Source organism: Haemaphysalis longicornis, unplaced genomic scaffold (assembly GCF_048455015.1).
Source record: "Haemaphysalis longicornis isolate Haplotype H1 unplaced genomic scaffold, Haemaphysalis longicornis Haplotype H1 scaffold_16, whole genome shotgun sequence".
Classification (NCBI taxonomy): Eukaryota; Metazoa; Arthropoda; class Arachnida; order Ixodida; family Ixodidae; genus Haemaphysalis; species Haemaphysalis longicornis.
In genome coordinates, this window is record NW_027526266.1 from 21834985 (window position 1) to 21848364 (window position 13380).

General features: G+C 48.1%; 2 pseudogenes; both read right to left on the bottom strand.

Moving 5' to 3' along the window:
• Positions 1–201: 201 nt before the first annotated feature.
• Positions 202–12389, bottom strand: LOC144166058 (uncharacterized; annotated as a pseudogene).
• On the bottom strand, positions 2757–5005 carry LOC144166177 (uncharacterized; annotated as a pseudogene).
• Positions 12390–13380: the final 991 nt, after the last annotated feature.

Consider the following 13380-nt stretch of genomic DNA (forward strand, 5'->3'; position numbering starts at 1 on the left):
TGTGCATGTCCCGGATGGTCGTTGTCACACGCTGCTTGTCTTGCCTTTCCGAAGAATCTCTCAAGGGGGGGTCCTGATTGAATTTCGCCGTCAGGACGTACTTGAAATTGCACTTGCTTAACAGATACTCTGTTAGCTCGAGAGTTGAAATCATCGTGACACGAAGGCCTTCCGCAGTTGTTTGAGTGAGAAAACTTCCTTTCATAATGGCGCCCGGTCAGCGTAGAATTTGAGACCCGAAGACATCGACCGGCTGAAGACTTGCGTTGGCAGTTTTACGCGCATGAGCTCCATTTTTGACGGTTAAATGTGGTGTTCCGTAATCTTTGGGCAAACTTTTAAGCTTCCCACGTTCTTGCAGTCTTATACACAGCTGTGTACAAAGACCACTTCACCCACAGGCCATTCACCTTGACAAGGCGCTGCCTAAGTACCCTGTTCCTGATGCACTTGAATAGATGCGGCACATCAGAAAAGACGAATACCTTGCGCTCCCCACTTAAGGGGTGCTCTAAAAAATTGTTCGCCTCATCGAGTTTGCCGCTGACGCCCAGGTGCGTCCACATTTTTCTATTAGTTGCTTGCCGCTCCGTCACAGACAATGCCATCAACTTGTGCGCCAGCGTTTTCTAGCATGACAATGGCTTGAAGAACCAACTGGCTTAGTACTGTGGCTTTAGTTGCTCCCTTTGATGCAAATACACCAATCGGCTGCGCATAACTGTCCCCAAATGGGCAAAACATAAAGACTAGCGCATGATTTGCCAGCTCGGAGCATTGCTGATCTTTCTCACCGTGGTCCACGAGACCCGTGTAGGTTAGCGTTTTGGAGCTGACACTCTTCCTCTCCCTCACCACGATTTCGTCAAACAGAAGCATGCCATGTCTCTCGAAGTCAGTTTTCGAGTCCAGCTTTGTTTTTAATGCTTCGAAGCAATCAGCATCAAAACCACATTGCATTCCAACCATGGCGAGGTACTTTCTGATTGTTTTCACGCAAGGCAGAGGCAAAATGTTATTGTCGCGCAGAAATCTGTAGCCGGAGGACGTCCGGATGTGTAGAAGTAGGCGCAGTAACAACCAGTCTTGATTGTAACACATTCCTTGTTTCGACACAGTTTTAGCAGCTTTTACACATTCCTTCAGGAGCATACTTGTGCGTCTCTGGAAAGCATGCCTTTTGCATGAACTCGTCCAAGATGTTCTCGTTCACTTCCTTCAGCTGCTCTTTGCATTTGACTAGGTCAGCTTCGAGTGCTTTCTTCGTCCCCAAAAGTCGTTTCTTTGAGCGGTAGCAGGCAGTATGCCTTCGCAAGGCTTCAATCTTAATTTTTTTTTTGCTGGACTCAAGGAAAGTCGTACTTGTGTCTGCTTCTTGCATCGTGGCCTCCGCGATCGGCTGCCGGCGGCGCGCCGTTGCTCCGGCCATCCCAATCGTCCGGAGTGAGCGTAAGTTGAAAAGGGGGCGTGGCCTAAGGTCGCTTTCCGTGGCGTGGGCGGGCGCACAGGAGGAAAACTCGGCCTTCGCAGCCTGTGTGAGACGTATAATACAAAATTAGAACCGCTCATCAATGCAGTAGATAGAAGTAGTTACAGGTGCCATTAATTATTAGCCGTTTAATTTTTTGACGTTGACTAGGGCCGCTGTGAAGCGTAAGTTAATTCATTGCACGTCAGTAATTTTTATTTTTGTGGTCACACATATTTAAAAAGATAAGGCGTCTTGTTTTATTTCTGGAAAACTTGTATTTGTTATTTTAGTATGTGAAAGAGCGTGTGATAGAAAGAGCGCAGTGCATTGATTTTTTTTGTGTGTGTACCAACGATATCACTTTTTTTGTTTGCATTCATTCAAGAGAAAAATTGTTAAGTGAAGTGTAATCTTTCACGGCGCATAGGTGTCTTACAAAGCGTTCTTGCAATCCAGTGTTGGGTAAGACAAACTTCCTGCAATGCTTATTATCGTTGAAGTTGCCTGGCGTCAATTTTTTATTGATTATGAGGTTTAACGCGTCGACGCTACATAGGCGATGAGGCGCGCTGTAGTAGAGGGCTCCGGATTAATTGTGACCACCTGGTTATGGGCGTCGGCAGGATTTTACCTTGAGGGGGCAAATCTATTGTTGCGTGAAGGAAGAGGGAGAGGGCATGGGGTAAAGTGTTAGAATGGTTTGGGTGAGGGGGGGAGCAAGTGCCTCTTTTGCACCCCCTCCCCCCTCCCACTGACACCCATACGCCTGGAGATTTTTAACGAGCGCTGAAATCTGGAACACACGGGCGCTTTCGCTTTTGCCTCCAGCAGAAAAGCGGCCGCGAATCGAACCCGCGCCCTTGAACTCAGCAGAACATTTTTCCCGTGGTTGCCAAAAACATTGGAGGCTAATGCACCGAAGCTACATCTGGGCAAGAGAACAAACAAAATCATTACAGGACACGTTATACTTTATTTACAGCAAGAAAAAAAAAAGGACAGTTTGCAGCATGTTTTTTTGCATTGCGCAGTTCTGTACACGGAGCACATTGCAGAGTAGTGACTTGCATACAAGTTTATACATGAGACTTCATTTACAGAAACAACCCAAAAACAGAGGGACATAGTATGCACCATGTTTTTTATGCGTTGCACAATTTTACACACGGAGCACATTGCAGAGTAGTGACTTGCATACAAGTTTATACATGAGGCTTCGTTTACAGAAACAACCTAAAAACAGAGGCACATAGTCTGCGCCATGTTTTTCATGCGTTGCGCAATTTTACACACGGAGCCCTTTCCGGTACAGTGGCTTACATGCAAGCTTTTTCCGGTGAGCTGCTGAGCTGCCCTGTCTGTCACAGCCGCGCCGACATTGGACAAGAGTGGCTTCATAAACTTGTCGAAGACCACTGACAGTGTGCTCGCACCATGCTCATCTCTTGCTGGGCATACAAAAAGGGGGCAGTGTTCAAGATGAGGCAAAATCAGTCCACCCAGCTGCTGACGCACATTGCTCTTTTTTATGTGCGGCAGGGCAATGTCAACAGCCTTCGTAATGGTCACAAGTACCATGACAAATTCAGGCTTTGGGAAAGTTAGGCCACCCCTTGACCATTAGCAGAGGACTGGATGCACCTGATTGATGGAGGGAAGAGCAGAAGGTACATGTTCTCCGCTCCTCGACTGCTTTTGCCACAAACCCGGCTATGTAAGCAATGCTATACTCGGTGTCAACTTAAGAACGGCACCGGAAGTTGCCGCTGTGCCTCATCACCGTAGCCGGATGTTTCTCCGTGCGGCGCAAGTAGGGCATTACTGGGAATATTTTGAATATGGCGTGAGCCGTTCCCGTGATTTTGTGGACTTAATATGCTTGTAAACGACTCCAGTGACGACAAACAAACTGCGTGAGACAAGGCAGACGATATCGCGCATTCATAGCAAACCTCTTCCAAAACGCGTGCGCACTGATCGGCACGGGTCCGGTGCTTTGGCGGAGTGATACCCTACATGAGGTGGTGCCATTCTTGAGTTGTAACCGAGTACAGTGCAGCCCGGTTATAACAAAGTAAGCGGGAATCTGAAATTTCTTCGCTATAACCGCTTTTTCGCTATATCTGGACCATTAAAAGACCGCTATAATTGGGACGGGAAATCAAGATCACTTCGTTATAACCGCTATATCGCTGTAAGTGGGTTCGTTATAAATGGGCTACACTGTATAGCATTCACTATGGTTGACGGTGGCCGCTGTACCGAAAAAGAAAATACCCATTATGAGAAGAAACACCAGAATAAAAAGCATCCAGCGAGAGCATAAAAATTGTGTTTGAGAGCAAAGTAAACGGAGCAAACTTTAAACAGCCCAAAAAGACAGATCTTGTGTGTAATGCAAATGCAGCACTAATTGTGTTTCGACCCAGCCCTCATCAACTTTAATTTTGGTGCATTGCTAACAATCTGCCTTTATAGCCTTCAGATAAAGCAAATGAAGATGGTGGCTTATCTTACATTTAATAATACTCCAATGAGCCTCTACTCATCTACTTACAAGGCAGCGCCTTCAGTGGCGTAAACAGCCCGTCGATTTCCATCACAAAATCTTGAGGTGCAGTGCAACTAAAAAAAGAAGTGCAAAATATGTATTAGAGAAAAGGCTGCTGGCTGCAAAAGAACAGCAGTCAGGCAAGCAAGCATTAGGTCTTCAAAAACATTTGATGCGGCATACCTGGCTAGGGCAACTTAAGATGTCTCAGTCGAAACGTGTGGCAGCTTGTGCTGTTGCTTCAGCTGGAACATCCAGTACAGGGAACGTCACGCTCATGGAAGCGCCATGTATGCTGCAAAACACGTAAAATAGACGCAACCACTTGTGAGCAGCAGCCCTCTATACTCTTTAAACATTGTCTATATGAGCAGATGACATTGGGTGCTCACGTGGCCCAAACTTTACAATCTCCATCAGTAGGCAGGCTAAAACAGTAGTAGCTACACACAACGCGCGCTATCTGAGATGTGTGAGGCCGTGAAAAATTATAGGGGTCCTGTTATGAAGCAAAGGCAACCTGCCCAACCATGAGCACTTGTCCTAAAGCATAAAGTGCAGATCACACGTACCTACCTCAAGACAGCCTGCCCGTTCTCGACGTTTGAAGACTGGGATGGGCAGAGGTAGAGGTTGCCAGTCCTCAAGATCCTCTCCAGGCTAAACGTCACGGCTCTTGCATCCAGGCAGTCATTGCCACTGGCCATTTGCCGTAGAGAACTGAAGAGGAGCTCCACAGGGTCGTTTGAGAGGTCCCTCGTCAAAACATAAAAGAAACCGCTCTCGAGAAGGAACTTTACACACAAAACCGTAGATTTGCTCGTCAGCAAAATAGCTTCGTAGGTCTGTGCACTTAGAAACTTCTTCCCACTACTTTTACAGGCATTGTTGAGAGCCTCGAGGTAGTCTGGGAAGTCCTTTTCCAGCCACTGCAGGCGTTGGTCAGTCGCGCAAAAGAAGTGCATCTGGTCAGGCTGTCTCATGTGCACATGCGCAGTTTGGTTGGCCACATTGTGGATGGCGAACCACTTTTGCATCATCTTCATGAACAATATTGTTGCCTCTGCATCCCTGAACTTCTCTGCCTGAGGGTGGTGACTCGGGCATTCCTTCAAAAAAGAAAGTGCCGAGGTGACATCGTCTGAAAACAGCTGCACCGCTCTGCCGATGTGCATCTTCTCAAAGTTCGTTGGTTCTACGTGCTTCTGCGTGAGGAAGCAAACTGGCTTGACAACCTCGTTCTTTTGTAGGTCATACAGCTGCTTGACAAACTGTCTCGTTATTGGTTGGCTTCCGTCTGTCATCTCCCCCTCAAGCAGAAGGCTTCGCACATTTTTTATAATATGGCACTGGTCGAAGGACACAAATAAGCTTCTTTCTGGGTCACATGGATGAGTGACAACAGGCTTGAGTGAGCCATCGTAACATTAATTTTGTGATTATCTGTGACAATCCGGATGACACATAGACCACACTTTTCGACTTCAGAGATTACCTCTTTTGTAAGCTGGTACGAAAGCTTGCCACTTAGACGGGTCGTGAAGAAGAAGCCACAAGGTATCTTGTATGCTGTGGACAATCCTGTAGCAACAAAACATAGCACCTTGTTGGCAAGCATGATGTTGCTGATGTTCTCTGCTGCTGCACTGTTTTCTTTTGCAGTTTGCTGCCCGAAAAAGCAATCCATTTTGCGATCGTAAATGTATTTGGAGCTTATGGCCATCTTATCTACAATAATTGAGCAAAGCCGGGCTTGCTCTTCCAGGTTGCCCACCTCTTGCTTTAAACGTTCCTTCATTAGAGGTGTGACCCCACTTTCACCGTTCGACTTTCCGACATACCGAAGAAGGGTGTTTTTCGAAGGCAGTTTAAGCAAGCCTCGATTGCGTATGTAGTGGTACGCCTTGGGGGACAAGTAGTACAATAGTACACATTCCCGTACAAAGTCTGGGGACCACGCGGGTCGTTGCTTTGTTGCATTGGTGATCTGCTCCACTAAGCAATCTTCTAGGCAGAACTGGGCCGTGCCAACCTTCTCCAAGCATTTTCTGATTGCCGAGTGGACGGTGTTGTTCTCATAACCACTGAGCTTCTTTTTTAGGCGGCTGTTTTCTCGCTGCAGTCTCTTTACAGTATCTGCTTTTCTGAACAACTGCACCCTCATTTTGTTGATTGCCCTTACATCTGACTGCTTGCGTGGAAGGAGGTCATCACAAGTTTGCGCTGAACATTCAACTGAGTTAGTAGTAGGCCGCTGCAGTTCACCAACTGCCTCTTGTGCACTTGTTTTCGCACCTGTAGCCAACTGATCTGCCTTGGGGCTAAATATTGACACATGGCTTACAGAAGACTGTGGCAGATGGCCTCCATCATGGCCCGCACCTTGAAAACTTGCCTCTGTGTTTCCTTCAGGGACTGATGGCAACGAGCAATCAGAATTTGACGAATGGCCTGTGGTGGTTCCACTGTCACAGGCTGAACCAGTCATTTTGGCATGGCAACTTGATAAACTTGATGCCTTTTCTTTGTCTGAAGGGAAGTCCTGTACCTTTCACTCTAATTTACGCCTTTTTGGTGGCTTTTGTGGGTGCGTGTAGGTTGGGTATCCCGAAAATATGCTCGGAACAGCATCCCGTTTGAGGCGGCGAAGCTTTGTGGACCCCGAAGTGTAGTCTGAATCCGTAAAATGAAGGCTGCAGCCGACACTGCTCGATGATTTGTCATTTGGGACAAAATCTTTTCTTGATATCGCCTTCAGCCACGCTTGTCGATGGTCATCGTTCACAGGAAATTCATGAAAACTTATTCCAAGCTTTCTTTTCCTGTCCGACTTGCAGAAAGGCACGCTGCAATACATTCTTCTGAAAAAAAATACAGAAGCAGAGCGCATAGTGGTGTGTAATGCACGCCAGAAAAACTTTTAATTTTCATTCACAGCAAATAATGAGGCAGCGATATTGCGGTAGCTACGTAAGACCACTAAGCACACCTGGAACATCTACATCATAGTAAACCAAGACTCAAGAAAAAATTGGCGCTTCATACACGCGATCGCTTCGTTCACGCGGAAGACTAGCTTAGAGCTCTCGACTATTACAATCACCTGCCTATAAACAAAACTCGAGCACTTATCGATACTACGCTGCTCTCTCTCTCTGTCTCACAGACACGCGCGGGCACGCGCACACACATTCACACATGCACGCGCACGTACGAACCTACACACACACACTCATTAACACGCGCCGCCAACCCACCCACATACGCACGCACGCGCGCGCACCTACACACACACACACGAACACGCACCGCGAATTCACCCACATACGCACGTGCGAACCTACACACACGCATTAACACGCGCCACGAACCCACCTACATACACACGCGCGCACGTGCAAACCTACACACACACACACATTGACACGCAGCGCGAACACACCCAGAAACACAGGCACACACACACGCATGCACACACCCGCGCGTGCACGTGCGAACCTACACACACACACACTCACACAAACATGCCCGCGAACCCACCCATATACACATGCACACACCCGCATGCACACACACACGTAACATGCACGCGTGCGCACGCGAACGTGAAACAACACGCGCACACTGTGGCCAAGTACTTTTCAAAACAGCCTGCAAGGCATCAGAAGGTAAAGCGCCGTGATAGCTCGCGAAAAGGCCGTAAAAGTGACAAAAGAATTCAGCACACTGGCATTCAATCTGCACGAAATGCGAAAGGAGTTTGGGCTGCCTCATTCGACTTACACGTTACCAAACCGGCTGCATGCAAAACGAACATGTGCCTTTTAAAAAACGTACGTACTTTAACTTTGTACTGCTTGCAGGAATGAGTGAAAACACATCGAGCGCATACTCAAGGTTTGTCTGCAGTGAAAACTCGACAACGAAGACTGACGAACACCTGAAATCGCAGTCAGTGTCGGTCAGATGAGCCTCACTTCAACCTGAGGCTAACGGCGCCGCCTCGCGGTGTGTGTCGGAGTTAGCAAAATTACACCGCTCCCCTTGCTTCCGCGCCAAATGGGACGGCCGGAGCAACGGTGTGCCGCTGGCAGCCGATCGCGGAGGCCACGCTTGCTCTTTTCCTTTCGAATTTTGTAGACCGGTAATGTGTTGGACAACGTCTTACACGCACTGCATTGATCTTCTAGGCCATCAAGGAGAATGGAACATCTTCTATGCCGCCAAAATCCAGTCGCATCGACGGAGCCGCATTCGAGTGTTATCTCAGGAAATTTTTCGTGTGCAGGACCACTCTGACATACAGGTTTCTTGTGGAAAGTGTCGAGCATTTGCGTAACGTCAATAGCATGCTGGGTACCTGTGGGAACGTTCACTACCATGCTGTTGACCTCGCGCTGTAGGACGTACTCCGTCACATTTATGCTCCCTTTGCAAACAATGAATTTGAGACTTGTTTACAAATAATGGGATCGTTGGTGATGGCTTCTTCATCTCTACAAAGCAGATGCTGGCTGCTCCTTCTACGATGTCTTGTCGGCTTTAAGCAACGCTGGGCATGAGGATTTCTTGTTTGCCTGCTAACTTATCTAACAAGCGCATCTCAGGTGACTTCAATTTCGGAGTCTCGATTTGCGGATGCACGTCCGCAACACCAGCAGTAACGGCGCAGAGTCTGTCATTCGTTGCAACACCGGAGATGCCGCTGCTTGTTTCCTCACAGTTCGAAGCACTGGTGCTAGCGCTGCCGACCGCGGGCTCATGAACAACGTGGGAGGTGACAGGACACACCACCTCATTGTCCTCACCGTCTCCAGTAGCGTGCATGTTGGCATCTTGAACAGCCGAGGTCTCCGTCTTGGAATGCTTCGCGCACGTCACGACGGGTCGAGTTGTCTTTCTCTTTTTGCGAACAGAAGACAAGTAGTTGGGACAGTTCGGAAATATTGACGGCACAGCGTCTGGTGGCAGGACAGGCCGTTTAGGTTTGTCTAGAAGGACTTCGGCACCAAGCTCGCCGTAATACCGCCGCCTCTCTATGCCGCTTTCCGAGAAGTGCTTTTCGCAAACATAGTCATGCTTCCAGTAAGCTTCCAATCTTTCCTGGGAATAGCACGAGCCCACACTTCCAATGGCACTGGGTCACTGGGAACTTTAAAGGTAATTACCTTTTCTTTGCAGGATGCGTAGCCACTGTTGCAGTTCGGCACGACCACGATGGAAGAATACTTAGGTGAGCGAACGACGCCGCCAGCCCTGCCACAGCAACGCTCTGCTTTCAAAAGTGCCGCCGGTGGCGCGCCGAACTGTGGCCCTCAGCGCTGCGGCTGTTCCGGTGTCGCGCCTGAGCGCGGAGGGCGGGTGAACGAGTTTCCGCGCTGGCTCTCGTGCTGATATTTTCCAATATCTTTTGTCGGCCGTCCTACGTGCATGATAGATACGTTCCCTAATGGCTTCTGTACGTCCCGTTTGAAGAATGCAGGTACAGGCGAAATAACCGCGTGTTCCATCACTTGTTCAAGCTGTGTTAAACAACCGCACGTACAAGCCACGATAAAAATATTGAGGGACCCATGTTTACTGACAACTTTTTATTGCTGCGTTGCTGTCACACCGTGTCTAGTTGCGTGGCTAGAGGTCGCCAGAGCACGGCAGACTCCTCATAACCTGACACATTTCAGGCGACTAAATTACTGATCACTTGCGACCTTCAAAATTCTGAGCGTGATAGTTCGTAGCTACAGTAAGCGCTTCGGTTTAATTTACGTAACATGTGGTGTGGCGACGAATCACCGAAAATGCTTTATAGTTTTCGTGTCCATCCTAATGAAAACAATCGAAAGCATCAATGAGGCTCCGTCCATTTTAACAAGGTGTTTCCACTGCCCTTATCTTCACTATGTCCACCTAGTGAACTTACTTGCGAGTATGGCGTCAAGCAGTTTAGTGACCACATGTCAAATGATAGAGAAAATGATGCGCCAGCTGTTTTGCATAACCACCAAGGAGATATGCACAGTCTTGGACAAAACATCTTCACTAGAACTTGTTTTTAGTGTCTGAAGATAAGTACAAGGCTGCAATTATTTATTTGACTGTGCATTGTCCATCAAAACGCTCAAAACATCCAATAGAAAGCGATTCATTTGACTCAATGAATTACAAAGCAGTCGTTCACACAAGTAGTCGTTCAGACAAAGAGATGAGGAACATCTGACAGGACATACACTTTTCTAGACACGTCAAGTGGATGCTCAAATGCATTAGCAACATTCCCCAATGCACCACTGATCCCGAGCTGTTTCCACATAGCCCGGTTGGTTGAAGCACCATCGCACACTATTCCATCAACAAAAACGCCAGCACGCTCTAAGTGCACAATGCACTGGAGGAGTAGCTGTGCAAGAAGAGTGCTTTTTGTTGGTCCTTTCGAAGCAAAAACAGCTACTGGCTGTAAGTAGCTCTCGCCAAAAGGAGAAAAGGCAAATACGAGACCATGATCAGCAAGCTCATTGCTTTGAACACCCTGCTCTCCGTTATCTCTTTTCTGACATGTATCTCGTCAAAAATGAGCATTCCCCTCTTTTGGAAAGACGTTTTCTTGGAGACTTTCACCTTAAAAGCTTTAAAAAAAATCCTCATCAAATCCATGTTTGAGGCCAACCATACTAATGTACTTCCTAATTGTGGATACACAAGGAAGGGGTAATATGTTATTGCCTCGCAAGAAGGAATATGTAGCAGGGCTTCGTATATTTAGAAGAAGGCACAGTAGAAGCCAATCGTCTGTGTATCTTCTGTTTGTTTTTGCCGTGCACTTGGCAGCAGAAATACATTCCTTTAGAAGAAGTAGCTGAGCTGGTGGCATATCAAGAGCTTGCAACTTCTCTGCGACATCTTCATCTTGTATTTTCATCATTTCCTTCTTGCTCTCCTCAAGCTGTTTCGTCAAAAGCTTGTTGCGCTTCAAAAGCCTCGCTCGCGAGCGTTGCAGCGCAGTTCTGGAAAAGCGCAAGGCATCGAGTCTTTCATGCTGCGCAGGCAATGTAATTCTGCGGAGTGGTGGCAATCGTATGCGTTTCAAAGGGCGCTTCTGTTTAATCCTCATAGCTTGTCGCTCGGCATGTATCCTAAGAGTGTCTGAGAGACCGCTGCATGTCCTACATATACCACCTCCAGTTGTCACTAATGGGCACTTATTGTGCCTCCATTTTCCTTGGCAATTGACAGAGGCACACTCCGGAAGCACAGTAGGAAAACTTTCCAAACTAGGCTTTCCACAACAAACACTCACGTTATCAACAGCAGTTAACATTGCGTCTACTTCGGAAACTGAACTGGCAAATGAATTGATTCCAACAGTGCTGCATTCAACTGGCTTACCCAAAACATGCTTGAACAGACATGTTGCGTTTTACATGCAGTGTCGTCTTCGTAAACACGGCACTGGACGCACCACTGTACCGAATACAAGCGTCATTGAATAGAACGTCCTTGATTCCCTTGACATCGATTCGGTGAGCTGCCCACGATGGTCCAGGAAGGCACATGCTAGGAGCAGAGTTGAATAAAATCTCGAACGGTCTTGCTTGCGTCTGCGACCATATTCTCCACTTCACAGCCGCAGCCGTCGACAACGCTTGTTGCAGCGCGATCAGTCGTTGGCGCTCCGTCAGCACCGCCAGAACGCACCGATTCAACTTCGCAGGAGCTCGTAGACTTCGAAACAGTACAGCGGGGAGCAACAGCACGAGGCTGTCGCCGTACCGGCTTCCGAGGGCTCTTTACTTTCTTCGACAAGTATTTCGGCGCCCCTTCGAAAATAGTCGGCACCGCACCTTTCGCGAGACCCGCCCTTCTCGTACCCGACATGAGCACCCGGCGGTCAACTTCAGCACTCCAAGTCCTGAGAATGAAATGTGGTGCAAAATGTCACTCACGCACACGGTCATTCTTCTGAAGCACTCTGTCTTTGCGCGGTATCGCCCGCCTCCACGCTTCCAGTCCCGCTTCATCATTCGGAGGTTTGAAGAGCGAATACTTCGTGTCACACAACTTGTAGCCGCTGTTGCAGAGAGGCACAAAGCACTTCACCATCGTGCAACGGCATAAAGCTTTGGGCTGATCATAATGCACACAAACAAAGCAAATATTAATGCACTTCTCCGCGAAGGAGTCAGCAGCTAAAACGCGCGCTGGCAGGCGTGCGAGAACTAGTGCTAGTTGGCGGCGAACAGGCGGCGAAGGTTGGTCCACAATCTCGCACGCCCTTTCTCGTCGTGCCGAGTTACTAGAACGGTGTTTGTTCCTCTCATCAGAGTGCAGAGAGCGCGCCGTCCTTTCACCTAAGTATTCTTCCATCGTGGCCTGGTGCGAACATGCTTTTTACTATACAGGCATGAGTGAGGCAAGCTCCAAATATGGAACAAAAGCGCATGGCATTTGAGCATCTGTGGGGACGCGGAGGGCGTTCATCCACTGCGTAGGCCTCGGCTAGTGATTGCTACGATTCCAAGCCGTCCTGGGAGGCTTATCTTAGGCATTTTACAGCCGACAACATGGCATGGTATGACAGTTACTGAGATATCGAGAATGCCCATCAGATAACGTCGGATGTCAAGCATGTTGTTTTACAGAATCGAAAACGAAAGTTGTTTGAATGCTAACCTTGGACATCGTCCAATCACGGTGCACCTCCTCCCATCGTCCCAGCGTTTAGTTGGTGCGGCCGCCGCAGACCGTGCATGGTAGTTTTTCTTCTTTCGAGCTTCATAAAATAATTGCCGACTTGTCAACCGGATAAACGATCGAAAAGTGTGTTAATTTGAGCCAGTCTACGCAGTGCAAGCGATAAACGGGAGCTTGACAAATTCACTTCAGTGTCTCTTTAATGCTGGTGCATTTTCTCACTGAATGTTCAGGAATTTCGAAGGCCAGACAAGCAAAGGGAAATCAGGCACTAAGCTAGAGCACCAAATTTTGGCATTCTTTTCGTACAGGAGTACAACTCCTCGTGACATCTCATTGTTTCGAGAGAAGTTTTCAGTACAGGCCTTTTTAAGTTTGAGTGACTCGCATGGGTTGTGGGGGTCGTCTTTTGGCGGGATAGTTTGCACAATAGGGCCTTTTTTACCTTTGGTTTGGACGACCAAATGCTAGCCGTAGATTTTTACTTGTGTTCGCGCCGAGTGCGGGTGGTCGTGTATGCATCGACTAGGCGCAATTACAAAGCTCGCTATACTCGGGGACAACTTTCTGTGGCAATGGAAACAAAGCTACGCGGGGGGGGGGGGAACTGCTTTAGGTTACTGCGCCAAAGTAGTTCCCAGTAAACTAGTTTTGGTTTCAGCGTGACGCA